The sequence below is a fragment of the Rhinoraja longicauda genome, chromosome 28, assembly GCF_053455715.1.
Source record: "Rhinoraja longicauda isolate Sanriku21f chromosome 28, sRhiLon1.1, whole genome shotgun sequence".
In the NCBI taxonomy this organism is placed as follows: domain Eukaryota; kingdom Metazoa; phylum Chordata; class Chondrichthyes; order Rajiformes; family Arhynchobatidae; genus Rhinoraja; species Rhinoraja longicauda.
In genome coordinates this window covers 9,776,605-9,788,778 of record NC_135980.1, presented here as the reverse complement: position 1 = coordinate 9,788,778, position 12,174 = coordinate 9,776,605, and the positions used below count along the sequence as shown (strand labels likewise).

General features: G+C 44.9%; 1 long non-coding RNA gene across 2 annotated transcripts in view; it reads right to left on the bottom strand.

The window, feature by feature from the left end:
• The window catches only part of LOC144607453 (uncharacterized), a 47,996-nt gene extending 36,049 nt beyond the window's left edge, over positions 1-11,947 (bottom strand). For both annotated transcript variants that reach the window (XR_013549102.1, XR_013549101.1), the window contains exon 1: positions 11,660-11,947. This is a non-coding gene — a long non-coding RNA (uncharacterized LOC144607453). The remainder of the gene's footprint in view (positions 1-11,659) is intronic.
• Positions 11,948-12,174: the final 227 nt, after the last annotated feature.

Sequence of the window (12,174 nt, the reverse complement as noted above, 5' to 3'; positions counted from 1 at the left end):
CTTATGTGCTGGAAAAACTCAGCTGGTCAGGCAGTGTCTGTGGAGGAATGGATAGATGAAGTCTCGAAACGTCAGCTGCCCATTTCCCAGATGCTGCCTGACCCGACGAGTTCCTTCAGCATTTTGTGATTACGCTGGACATTTTGGGGAAGGTAATAACAGATGAAATCATGACTAAATTGATTAGGGTACATCTTTCAATGGCTCTGGCTACTTAGACACTGAGGCAGGAGATGTAAAGCCAACAGATGGAGAAGGAATTAATGGTATTTCAGGATATGGAGGTGGTTGGTTCTTGTGTAACACTCTACATCCAGTCTTATTGGCATTGGTTTGGTATTGTTACACGTACCGAGATATAGTGAAAAGCTTTGATATATGCCATTCATTCATATACACGACTGTACTGTACACGAGTACAATCATACTATATACAAATAAAACAGGTGACACAATGAGAAAAAACACCAGAGTGCAAAATATGGTCTTACTGTATTTTAGCATTAGTTACAGAAAAAGGGCAAATAGAAAAAAGTGCAAGGTCAGCAATGAGGTTGGTTGGAAGATCGAAATTACACCCTAGTTTATGGGAAGACCATTCGGAAATATGATAACAGGGGAGGAAGCTGCTCCTGAATCCGTTGGTATGTGCTTTCAAACTTTTGTGTCATCTGCCCAATGGAAGAGGGGAGCAGAGGGAATGACCAGAGCGTGAGCCAAAAGGTAACTTAAACAGCCTTGTAGTGTTGTGTTGCAGTTTAACTTTGTGATAGAACGTGGTTACTCCTTGCAGCCAATAAATGTTTTACGCTCTTTCACAAAATGAGGGTGACCTTGACTTTTGAACAGATATTTGTTGAGATGCAGGGCAGCAGTAAGATGAAACATGTTCCACATTGCGAGCTTTTCAGAGAAACGATGAAAAGACGATCGGGCAGTAAGTTATTTCACAAAATGCTGGAGTAACTCAGCAGGTCAGGCAGCATCTCAGGAGAGAAGGAATGGGCAGTAAGTTATAGTGCAAATCAAGAAGTCACAAGACGTCTGAGTTGCATGTAACAAGCATAACACAATGTGTGGGAAGGAACTGCAGATGCTGGTTTAAACTGAAGACGGACACAAAAAGCCGGAGTAACTCAGCGAGACAGGCAGCATCTCTGGAGGGAAGGAATGGGTGACGTTTCGGGTCGCAACCCTTCTTCAAGCATAACGCAATAGTCTTGGGGATTTTAATCAACATGCAGGCTGGGAACGTTATCAGTAGGAGAGTGGAAGATGAATTTGTAGAACGATTTGTACAAATCAATGAACTATTGAGTGTTGTGCAATAAGAAAAGGTTAATGGAGGATGCGGTCACTGTGGAATTTATGGAACAGTGATCATAATCTGACAGAATTTTATATAAAGCAATTTAATTCAACGTGAACATATGGTTTTAAATCATAAAAAGCAAAACATGGAGTCATGAGACATGAGGCAACTACGTTAAGTGGGTCCCACAATAAAAGATTTTGCAGTCAACCAGCAATGGCTGGCTAAAAAGGTAATACACAGAGAGCGGTGTCGATGGCAGAGCTGCTGTTTCACAGTGCCAGAGGCTCAGGTTCGATCCTGACCTTGGCTGCTGTTTGCGTGGAGTTTGCACGGTCTCCCTCTGACCGTGTGGGCTTCCTCAGGGTGCTCCGGTTTCCCCCCACACCCCAAAGACGGGCGGGTTTGTAGACGAATTGGCCTCTAAATCGCGAGCTTTTCTGACAAATGATGAAAAAGAAAATTGAGTATAGTGCAAATCAAGACATGAGAGGTGCATTAAACAAGCATAACACAATAGTCTTGCAAATGGTGGAAGAGAAAGTGGTATAATATAGAACTAGCGTTCTCGATGGTCGGCATGGGTGGGTCGAACGGCCAGTTTCCATGCTGTATCTCTAAACTACGTTGACAAATATAACTATAAGGCGACAAGAATAACAGGATCAGCCATTGTTGCTGAGAATTAAGGGAAACAAGGCTGCCAAAAAACAGCAGTGATCGTAAGAATTGGGTAAGTGTCAGAATTCAGCACATGAGGACCAAGGCATTGATGAGGAAAGAAGATTCAGCCCAGCAAGAAATGGTATCTTCCAATAATACATAAATGCATTATGAGCACAGTCAACATGGATTCCACACAGATCAACCCAAGAGGAATCATATTGATGAGAAAGGAAACGGCAGAGAAATAGAAGACATATTTTGTATCTGTCTTGACACAAGATTTTAAAAAACTTTCAGAAATGATGCAGGAACACATCTTCGGAGTAAATGAAGAGTTCAAAGAAATTAGAGGGACATGGGCCAAACACAGGCAAGAAACGACTAGTGTAGATGGGACATTTTGGTCGGTGTGGGCATGTTGGGCCGTAGGGCCTGTTCCTAGCCTGCATGACTCTATGATTAGGAAATAAAATGCAGATGCTGGTTAAAATCGAAGGTTGACACATAATGCTGGAGTAACTCAGCAGGTCACGCATCATGAGATGCTGCATGACCCGCTGAGTTACTCCAGCATTGTGTGTCTACCTTTGGCTCTATGACTGTATGAGTAATGATTTTAAAAAACTAGCAGTTAAGAAAACTGGGAATGTAAAGTGATAAATTCACAGGATCTGAAATATATAAAATTATGAGAGGCATAGATAGGGTGGACACAGAACCATTTTGACTGTGGTGGGAATGTCAAAGACTGGAGGGCATAGCTTTAAGGTAAAAAGAGCAATCGTTCCAAAGACACACAAAAGGACTTTGTCCACAAAGCACTGGACTAACTCATTGGAACAGGCAGCATCTCTGGAGAACATCGATAGGTGACGTTTCGGGTCGGGACCCTTCTTCAAACTGATAGTAGTGGGTGGGGGGTGGGAAGAAAGCTGGAAGAGAGGAGGATAAGGAACATTTTGGGTCGGGATCCACTGATCGTTGAGTTACTCAAGTGCTTCCTGTCCTTTTGTATAAAATCATGAGTGGCATAGATAGGGTAGTGAAATCAAGAACTAGAGGACATAGGTTTCAGGTGAGAGGAGAAAAAATTACTAGGAACCTGAGGGGCAACTTCTTCACACAGTGGATGGTGGATATATATAACGAGCTGCCAGAGAAAGTCTTTGGGATGGGTAAAACAACAAGATTTAAAAGACATTTGGACAGATTCATGGATAGGAATGGTGGGACTGTCGTATGTTGAAAGGCTGGAGCGATTGGGCTTGTATACACTGGAATTTAGAAGGATGAGGGGGGATCTTATTGAAACATATAAGATAATTAGGGGATTGGACACATTAGAGGCAGGAAACATGTTCCCAATGTTGGGGGAGTCCAGAACAAGGGGCCACAGTTTAAGAATAAGGGGTAGGCCATTTAGAACGGAGATGAGGAAGAACGTTTTCAGTCAGAGAGTGGTGAAGGTGTGGAATTCTCTGCCTCAGAAGGCAGTGGAGGCCAGTTCGTTGGATGCTTTCAAGAGAGAGCTGGATAGAGCTTTTAAGGATAGCGGAGTGAGGGGGTATGGGGAGAAGGCAGGAACGGGGTACTGATTGAGAGTGATCAGCCATGATCGCATTGAATGGCAGTGCTGGCTCGAAGGGCTGAATGGCCTACTCCTGCAACTATTGTCTATTGTCGATTGTCTATTGAATGGAGAGATATGGGGCAAGTGCAGGCAAATGGAACTCGCTGAGATGGGGCATCTTGGTTAGCAAGGAGTTGGGCCAAAGGGCCTGTTTCTCTGCTGTATGGTTCCTCAACTCTCAGTCCTGGGAACCTCTGATTGAAGTCACTCAAAATGGAGATGGAGCATTTGCAGAATGAATTGAGAACCTCAAGTTTGTGAATTGGGAGTTGAGGCCATGGTGGAAGGAATGCAGCACTTCACAAACATCCCCCATCACAACATCACCCCCCCCTCCCCTCCCCTACCCTACCCCTCCCCCCTTGCCTGACCTGCCTCAGGTATAGAAAGGTGTGGGATTCCACATTGGCCTCATCAGCCACCTGAGAAACTGGAGGGCAAGCAGCCCATCCTCAATCCCAAGGGTACGACAATGAAAACACACCTTCCGCGCACTGAAATGCTGATGCGAATATTCAACATTGTGCAGCGGGCACAATAAAACAGAGATTTGCAAATGTGCACTGCACAAAAGCATTGTGTCGTGTAATATAATTTACAGCACCAAGCATTTAGCGCAAAAGCCTCACGAGCAATCCGGCAGGCGACTTTACTGCTGATGTATTATATGTAATTATATGTTTTTTCCCCCTGCTAATTTACTTTCAAGGTTTGTGACCGAGTTGAAGTGATATTTTTGTTCCATGTTCTTTAGTATTCCACCACCTTAAAATGGAAAATAAACAACAGTGACTAACAATAGATCATCTTCCTTAATTGCTGTTAATGCCTGTAGGTTTTTTAATATCCCTTTGTTCCAAGTCTTCTGTTTGTACTTAGTTAAGACACCTGTGTTGCCATGACATTGCTGGGGATTAATGGCAAACAGTGTTCTGAAGGTTTAAAGCCCACACCCTGTTTATCAGGAGTTTTTAAAAACTGGAAGTAAGAGGCCTGAGGGCAGTAGGCCTTTTGTCATTGTGTTTGAATCCCTTGCCAACAGCGACAGAAAAGATCACGGTCACAAACAAGAGTTAAAAATGTGAACACAGCAGTCAGAGAAACAAGCAATATCAATGGATCAATGGATCAATGGATCAATGGTGCTTCATTGTCATGTGTGCAGTCGCAGAGTGAAATTATTTTCTAACATACAGTCCAGTAACGTATCGCCATGCATAAGCACAATCCCCGATTCGCAAAGTGTACAGAAATAGTCCACTGAGACCGCACACAATTCATGCCAGGTTTTGGAATTTGACGTTTACGAAGCAAACAAAGTAAAAGGAATGGAGGAGCAAGGAACTGCAGATGCTGGAATATCGAGCAAAGCACAAAGTGCTGGGGGAACTCTCAGTGTGTCAGGCAGCATCTGAGGAGGGAAATGGACAGATGATATTGCAGATCAGGACCCTTCTTCAGACTAATGGAGTGGGGGAAAGGAATACTTGCCCTGATTGAATGTTGACCACTTGGAATGAAAACGTTTTCTAGTTTCTTTGAGTATGAAGTGCAGATGCTGGTATAAACCAAAGATAGACACAGAATGCTGGAGTACTGAATGAATGAATGAATGAATGAATAAGTTTATTGGCCAAGTATGCATATACAAGGAATGTGTTTATTCACAAAATGCTGGAGTAACTCAGCAGGTCAGGCAGCATCTCAGGAGAGAAGGAATGGGTGACGTTTCGGGTCGCGACCCTTCTTCAGTCTGAAGATGGGTCTCGACCCGAAACGTCGCCCATTCCTTCTTTCCTGAGATGCTGCCTGACCTGCTGAGTTACTCCAGCATTTTGTGAATAAATACCTTCAATTTGTACCAGCATCTGCAGTTATTTTCTCATACAAGGAATGTGCCTTGGTGCTCTGCTCACAAGTGACAATACAAACATACAGTTAACAATTAAGAATAAAGCATAAACACATCAAAACAATAAGGACTGGCAGCATCTCTGGAGAGAAGGAATGGGTGATGTTTCGGGTCGAGACCCTTCTTCAAGATTCCTTTGCAACTTACTTGTGGAACAGTACTGTTCTCTCATGCAACTCTCTTTGAAGCATCGCATGGTAGAATTGTCCCAGCATTCACTGCCACTCCCGGGACAATATCACAAAAAGAGACATAAAAGACTGCAGATGTGGGAATCTTGAGCAAGAAAAGAACATGCATTGCTGGAAGAACTTAACGGGTCAGGCAACATCTGTGGAAGAAATGTGGAGGATAGAAAAATATCCTTGAAAATTATTCTCCATAATATCCTGACCAATGTAAGGAAATACTTGATCTTTGACTGCTGGTAACACAGAATAACCTTTCAGGTAGGTACTGATCATCTCAGGTCTCCGGATTGGGGCCAATGTAGAGGCTTTGTGGAAATTACACACAACAGTCATAGAGTTGTGAATCTGTGGAATTCTCTGCCTCAGAAGGCAGTGGAGGCATATTTTCTGAATGCATTCAAGAGAGAGCTGGATAGAGCTCTTAAGGATAGCGGAGTCAGGGGGTATGGGGAGAAGGCAGGAACGGGGTACAGATTGAGAATGATCAGCCATGATCACATTGAATGGCGGTGCTGGCTCGAAGGGCCGAATGGCCTACTCCTGCACCTATTGTCTATTGTTCACATCATTGACTGCTCCAAGGATGAGTTTTGCGATCATTTGCCCCCACTGATCCATAGCCTCTCAAATATAGGAAGTCATTCAGATTTTTCAGGTGAATCTTGACTGCTGGGGGGGGGGGGGGGGGGGGGGGGTTAGCAGTGCTTGGCATACACTTCGGGGAGACCTGTTTGTCCTGGATTTTCAATGGATCGAGAGTGCAGTTTCAGATGGTAATATGGCAAGGCTGACATACCACGAGCTGTGCAAATATAATGGTGTAAAATCTCCAGCTGCCCTTTCCTCAGAATATAGACTTTAACTTAATCTTATCCTTCTCTGTAAGCAGTTAGTTAGTTAGTTTAGTTTATTGTCATGTGTACCGAGTTTCAGTGAACAGCTTTTGTTGCGTGCTGACCATATATGATTACAATTGAACCATCCACTGCGTACAGATTTATGATAAAGAGAATAGCATTTAGTCCAAGATAAAGTCCAGCAAAGTCCGATTAAAGATAGTCCGAGGGTCACCGATGAAGACCTGGCTGCCCAAAGTCCCCTAAAGATTAACAAAAGATGTTCAATCTTCAGCTCTGAAAAGAGTCATTTGTGTCTCCAGAAAAATCAATTGACTCTGGGACAATCATTTGACTCTGGGATAATCAATTGGCTCTGGGATTGATTAACTGAGAACACGAAACATTTGTGGCATGCAGAAAGTCACAAAGGTCACAGGTCAAACGTCCTCTTCTTCTTCTTGCGTTTGAGGCAGCAGATGCCCTCAGCGCTGTAGCCAGTGCAATGTGCTGTTGTCGAGGGCCGTGAGGTCTACCCCTCCATCAGGGGGACGGAGGACAGCGCAGTCGAAAACGACGTGCTGCGCTGTTTGCTGGTCTGCTCCACACACGCAGGCTGCTGATGGACGCAACCCCCAACGATGCATGTTGGCGTTGAACCGGCCGACCCCTGTGCGGAGCCGGTTCAGGGCGACACACTCTTTGCGGGGCACGTCCGGGCCGGGTGGGGCTGTGGTGTTCGGTGCGACAGTGAATTGAGGAGGTGGCGAAGTCTGTTCCCAGCTGGTTCTCCATGCTCCTAGTATCTTGAAACCGGAGCCACAGAGGGTCGCTGCATGACGGGAGAAAGGGCGACGAGATGACAGGCGTTGAGGTCCCAGTTGCTGTGAATCCTGGGCGAGGTGGTGCAAAGGATGTTTGGCGTCCGATGGGGCCTTGCACACCGGCCTATCAGTGAAGAACTCTTTGCGAAGCTTGGCGGGTGCTCAGCCAATCAAGTGTGCAGTAGTGCAGTGAGGGACCGTCCATGGAAACCAGCCAAGTTTCTGGAGGTTCCAGTTGAAACTTCCTCCATTGACTTCTTGAACTCAAGAAGCAAAATAACAGCATTGGGACACCTTGCTTCAGAATATAGACCTAAGCTCCTTCCCACCTTACCATGCATCAATAGACAATAGACAATAGACAATAGGTGCAGGAGGAGGCCATTCAGCCCTTCGAGCCAGCACCACCATTCAATGTGATCATGGCTGATCATTCTTAATCAGTACCCCGTTCCTACCTTCTCCCCATACCCCCTGACTCCGCTATCCTTAAGAGCTCTATCAAGCTCTCTCTTGAATGCATTCAGAGAATTGGCCTCCACTGCCTTCTGAGGCAGAGAATTCCACAGATTTACAACTCTCTGATTGAAAAAGTTTTTCCTCATCTCTGTTCTAAATGGCCTACCCCTTACTCTTAAACAGTGGCCCCTGGTTCTGGACTCCCCCAACATTGGGAACATGTTTCCTGCATCTAACGTGTCCAACATCAGTCTATCCTTCAACTCAATATCAGAAATTTTATTGTGCGTGATTTCAAAAAACAAAACCTCACAAATTATCTTTCTCAATATTCCTGATTTTACTCTCATTTTAGGTTTATTGTCATCATGTGTACCGTGAAAAGCTTTCTTTAGCATGCTATCCAATTAGGTCAGATACGTGTGGGCAGCACACTGGTGCAGTGGTAGAGTTGCTGCTTTACAGCGCCAGAGACCCGGGTTCGATCCTGAGTAAAGGTGCTGCCTGTACGGAATTTGTTTTCGTTTTTCCCGTGGCAGCGTGGGTTTCCTCCGGGTGCTCCGGTTTCCTTCCACTTTCCAAAGATTTTCAGCTTTGTAGGTTAATTGGCTCCTGTAAATTTTTTCTGGTGTGATGGATAGATCTAGAGGTCTGATGATCGTTGGTCAGCATTGACTCGGCGTGCTGAAGGGCCTCCGTCCTCACTGTGTCTCTAAAACTAAATTACGATACATAAATACAATCAAGGGAAACTCAAGTACAATAGGGATCGGGCGAAGGTAAAGATAAAGAGTGCAGAGTATAGATCTCAGCATTATGGCGTGATAGTTCTGAAGACAAGGTATGGAGACTATGACGTTGAGGAGAATCAGACAGAACACAAGCCTATTGAAGGACTGCTCAGAAGATTGAGGACAGAGGGAATAAAGCTGTTTAGTTTAGCTTAGTTTATTGTGAAGTGTACCGAGGTACAGTGAAAAGCTTTTGTTGCGTGCTAACCAGTCAGCGGAAAGACAGCACATGATTACAATCGAGCCATCCAGTGTACAGATACATGATAAAGGGAACGACGTTTAGAGCAAGATAAAGTCCAGTAAAGTCCGATCAAAGATAGTCCAAAGGTCACCAATGAGGTAGATGATCGCTCAGGTCTGCTCTCTAGTTAGCAAGCGGACAGAGGAGTTTAGTTTAACCTGACATCATGTTTGGCACAGACGCAGACACAGAGGGTCTCAGTTGAAGTAGATAGTAACCTGTGTATGATAAGTCGGATTGACCTGAAAGTTCAACAGAGGGTGAAAAAATGATGTGAAATGTCACTCCTCACAAATAGGGGACCCCCCCCCCCCCCCGACCTTCACCCCATCAGTTTTGTGGAAAGCCCCGAAGCCTCAATGTTCTATTGTGCTCAGGCTTGAAGGCATAGTGTTTGCTGTGGGATAGTGTGTACAAAGCCTCGTCTTTATAACGAGAAATGTGATTGCAAAGGAAGGCAAGTTGTCGAGTGGTTTTGGGAAGGCAGGAAGTGAGGCGCTCGGTGATACAGTGTGGGAGGGGGAGAGGCTAGAGAGCGGGGAATGAGAAGGTGAAGACAATCAGTGGATGGAGGTGTTGACCCTGGTGGGACAATTGATGTCCTGGTGTCTTTGGAGACAATAATGATGGGAGTGCCAGGAAGAAGGAGGCTCAGTGAGAGATCCAGGAGAAAGAGGACATCTACTGGGAGTATGGAGTGCAGGGGAAGGGAGGGGCGTGCAGTGATCACTAACCATGAGCAGAGACCTGCCTTGAAGAAGATGGACACCAAAGACCCCCTAACAGAGGCTAGATTTTAGCTATTTTAGTTTGGAGATACTGGAGGTTTGGAAAGCAGGCCCTTCGGCCCACCGAGTCCGCACCGACCAGCGATCTCCGCACACTAACACTATCTTACACACACTAGGGACAATTTACATTTACACCAAGCCGATTACCCTACAAACCTGTACCTCTTTGGAGGTGTCCTGCCATATTTACTTCATCCCCGACCCTGTTGTGGCAGATACAAGAGGCTGCAGATGCTGGAATTGGGAGGAACTCATTTGGTCAAGTTTCACCCCTGGAGGGAAGTGGACGGTCAACCTTTCAGTTGGGCCTTTCATCTGGACAGAAAGAGTAGCGGAGAGACGGCCAGTGTAAAGAGGTGAGGGTGAGGGGCAAGAGCCAGTAAGAGCTGCGTTTGAGTGTCCTAGACTCATACCATCAACTGATGTGCAGTTGGCCTCATCAGCTCACCCAGTAGTGGCCTGGGAACGGATCTGTCCCCATTGAGGAGTGACTGGAGATGCTGACTGAGGGAGAGGGGCCGGTGGACTCTTCACTGTTGCAATATTCACAAGTTCGTAAGTAAGTTATTATCTGAATGGTGGCCGATTAGGAGAAGGGGAGATGCAACGAGACCTGGGTGTCGTGGTGCACCAGCCATTGAAAGTAGGCATGCAGGTGCAGCAGGCAGTGAAGAAAGCGAATGGTATGTTGGCATTAAAAGCGAGGGGATTTGAGTATAGGAGCAGGGAGGTTCTGCTGCAGTTGTACAGGGCATTGGTGGGACCACACCTGGAGTATTGCGTACAGTTTTGGTCTCCTAATCTGAGGAAAGACATTCTTGCCATAGAAGGAGTACAGAGAAGGTTCACCAGATTGATTCCTGGGATGGCAGGACTTTCATATGAAGAAAGACTGGATAGACTCGGCTTGTACTCGCTGGAATTTAGAAGATTGAGGGGGGATCTTATAGAAATGTACAAAATTCTTAAGGGGTTGGACAGGCTAGATGCAGGAAGATTGTTCCCGATGTTGGGGAAGTCCAGAACAAGGGGTCACAGTTTAAGGATAAGGGGGAAGTCTTTTAGGACCGAGATGAGAAAGTTTTTTTTCACACAGAGAGTGGTGAATCTGTGGAATTCTCTGCCACAGAAGGTAGTTGAGGCCAGTTCATTGGCTATATTTAAGAGGGAGTTAGATATGGCCCTTGAGGCTAAAGGGATCAGGGGGTATGGAGAGAAGGCAGGTACGGGATACTGAGTTGGATGATCAGCCATGATCATATTGAATGGCGGTGCAGGCTCGAAGGGCCGAATGGCCTACTCCTGCACCTATTTTCTATGTTTCTATATTTTCTATGTTTTCTATTTTTCTATGTAAGTGATAGGAGCAGAATTAGGCAACTCGGCCCCATCTAGTCTACTCTGTCATTCAATCACGGCTGATCTATCTTTCCCTCTTGACCCCATTCTCCTGCCTTCTGCCCATATCCCCCTGGCACCCGTACTGATCAAATTAACGAACCATTACACAGCTCACAAGCCGCGTTTAGTTTTAATTTATCATCAAAATAATTCAGGTGAAATAATATTCAACCTATAGATAGGTCAATCATGGGAAACTAAGCGATCGGTGAAAATGTTACAATAATAAACACAACTTTTCTTTAAACTCATTTCTGATGTCGCATAGCAACATAATTATTGCCCTGGTGTTGTGAACAGTTAATGTAAAATTGGTCTAATTAAAATCGCATATAATTACAGTTTATATGCTAAGATTATGCATTGGCTGACATTTAATTTTAATTCAAAATATTAAAATTAATAGTCCAGTGCGAAATGCAGACCAGTTCCTGCATGTTTTATATTCACATCTGATAATTTGAAATATCTTTGCACTTACGAGAAATGAGACACGTCCGTCATGGCTTAACCCCTGCTAAATTTTTAAAAGATATATACATATATAAAAGCTTCAGTGCCATACACTGGTTCACAGGGCTTTAAATCAACCGCCAACCTACCTGCAGATAACTGATGTTCTTTCTGGTATTTGACAGGATGCGTAGGAAGTTCTGTGCTGAAGCCTATAGTACAATTACCTCTACTTATTACATCACGCGAAAACTTCAAGTCTGCCTTCGTGTGCAGAAAAGAGCTTTTCAAAATAATTTTTAAAAATCGCATGTAAAGTAAATTTCTAGGGAGTTTTGCCGCTTCTCGTAATGCGATGTGAAAAGAAGGTTCACTTGAAACGTGCAGTGGGAGCGCGGTGTCGGAGGGGCCGCTGGTAAAGGGGGAAAGCTCCAAACGTGAGATTCAGTGGCTCTTTCCAACACAGGGGGGTAGTTGTTCAGCGCGGGGTCATTGACCGAGCGACGAGGATCAATGACCTTGCAGAAAATAGCCGGGAGAATAAAAAACATGCGGCACCAGAACAAAAACAAAAAAAAACGCAACTGGATTCATTCATTGTAGCACAGACTTGATTCATTAGAGAGGGGCGATCATCATCACCAGGACATCAGGAGGCATCTCA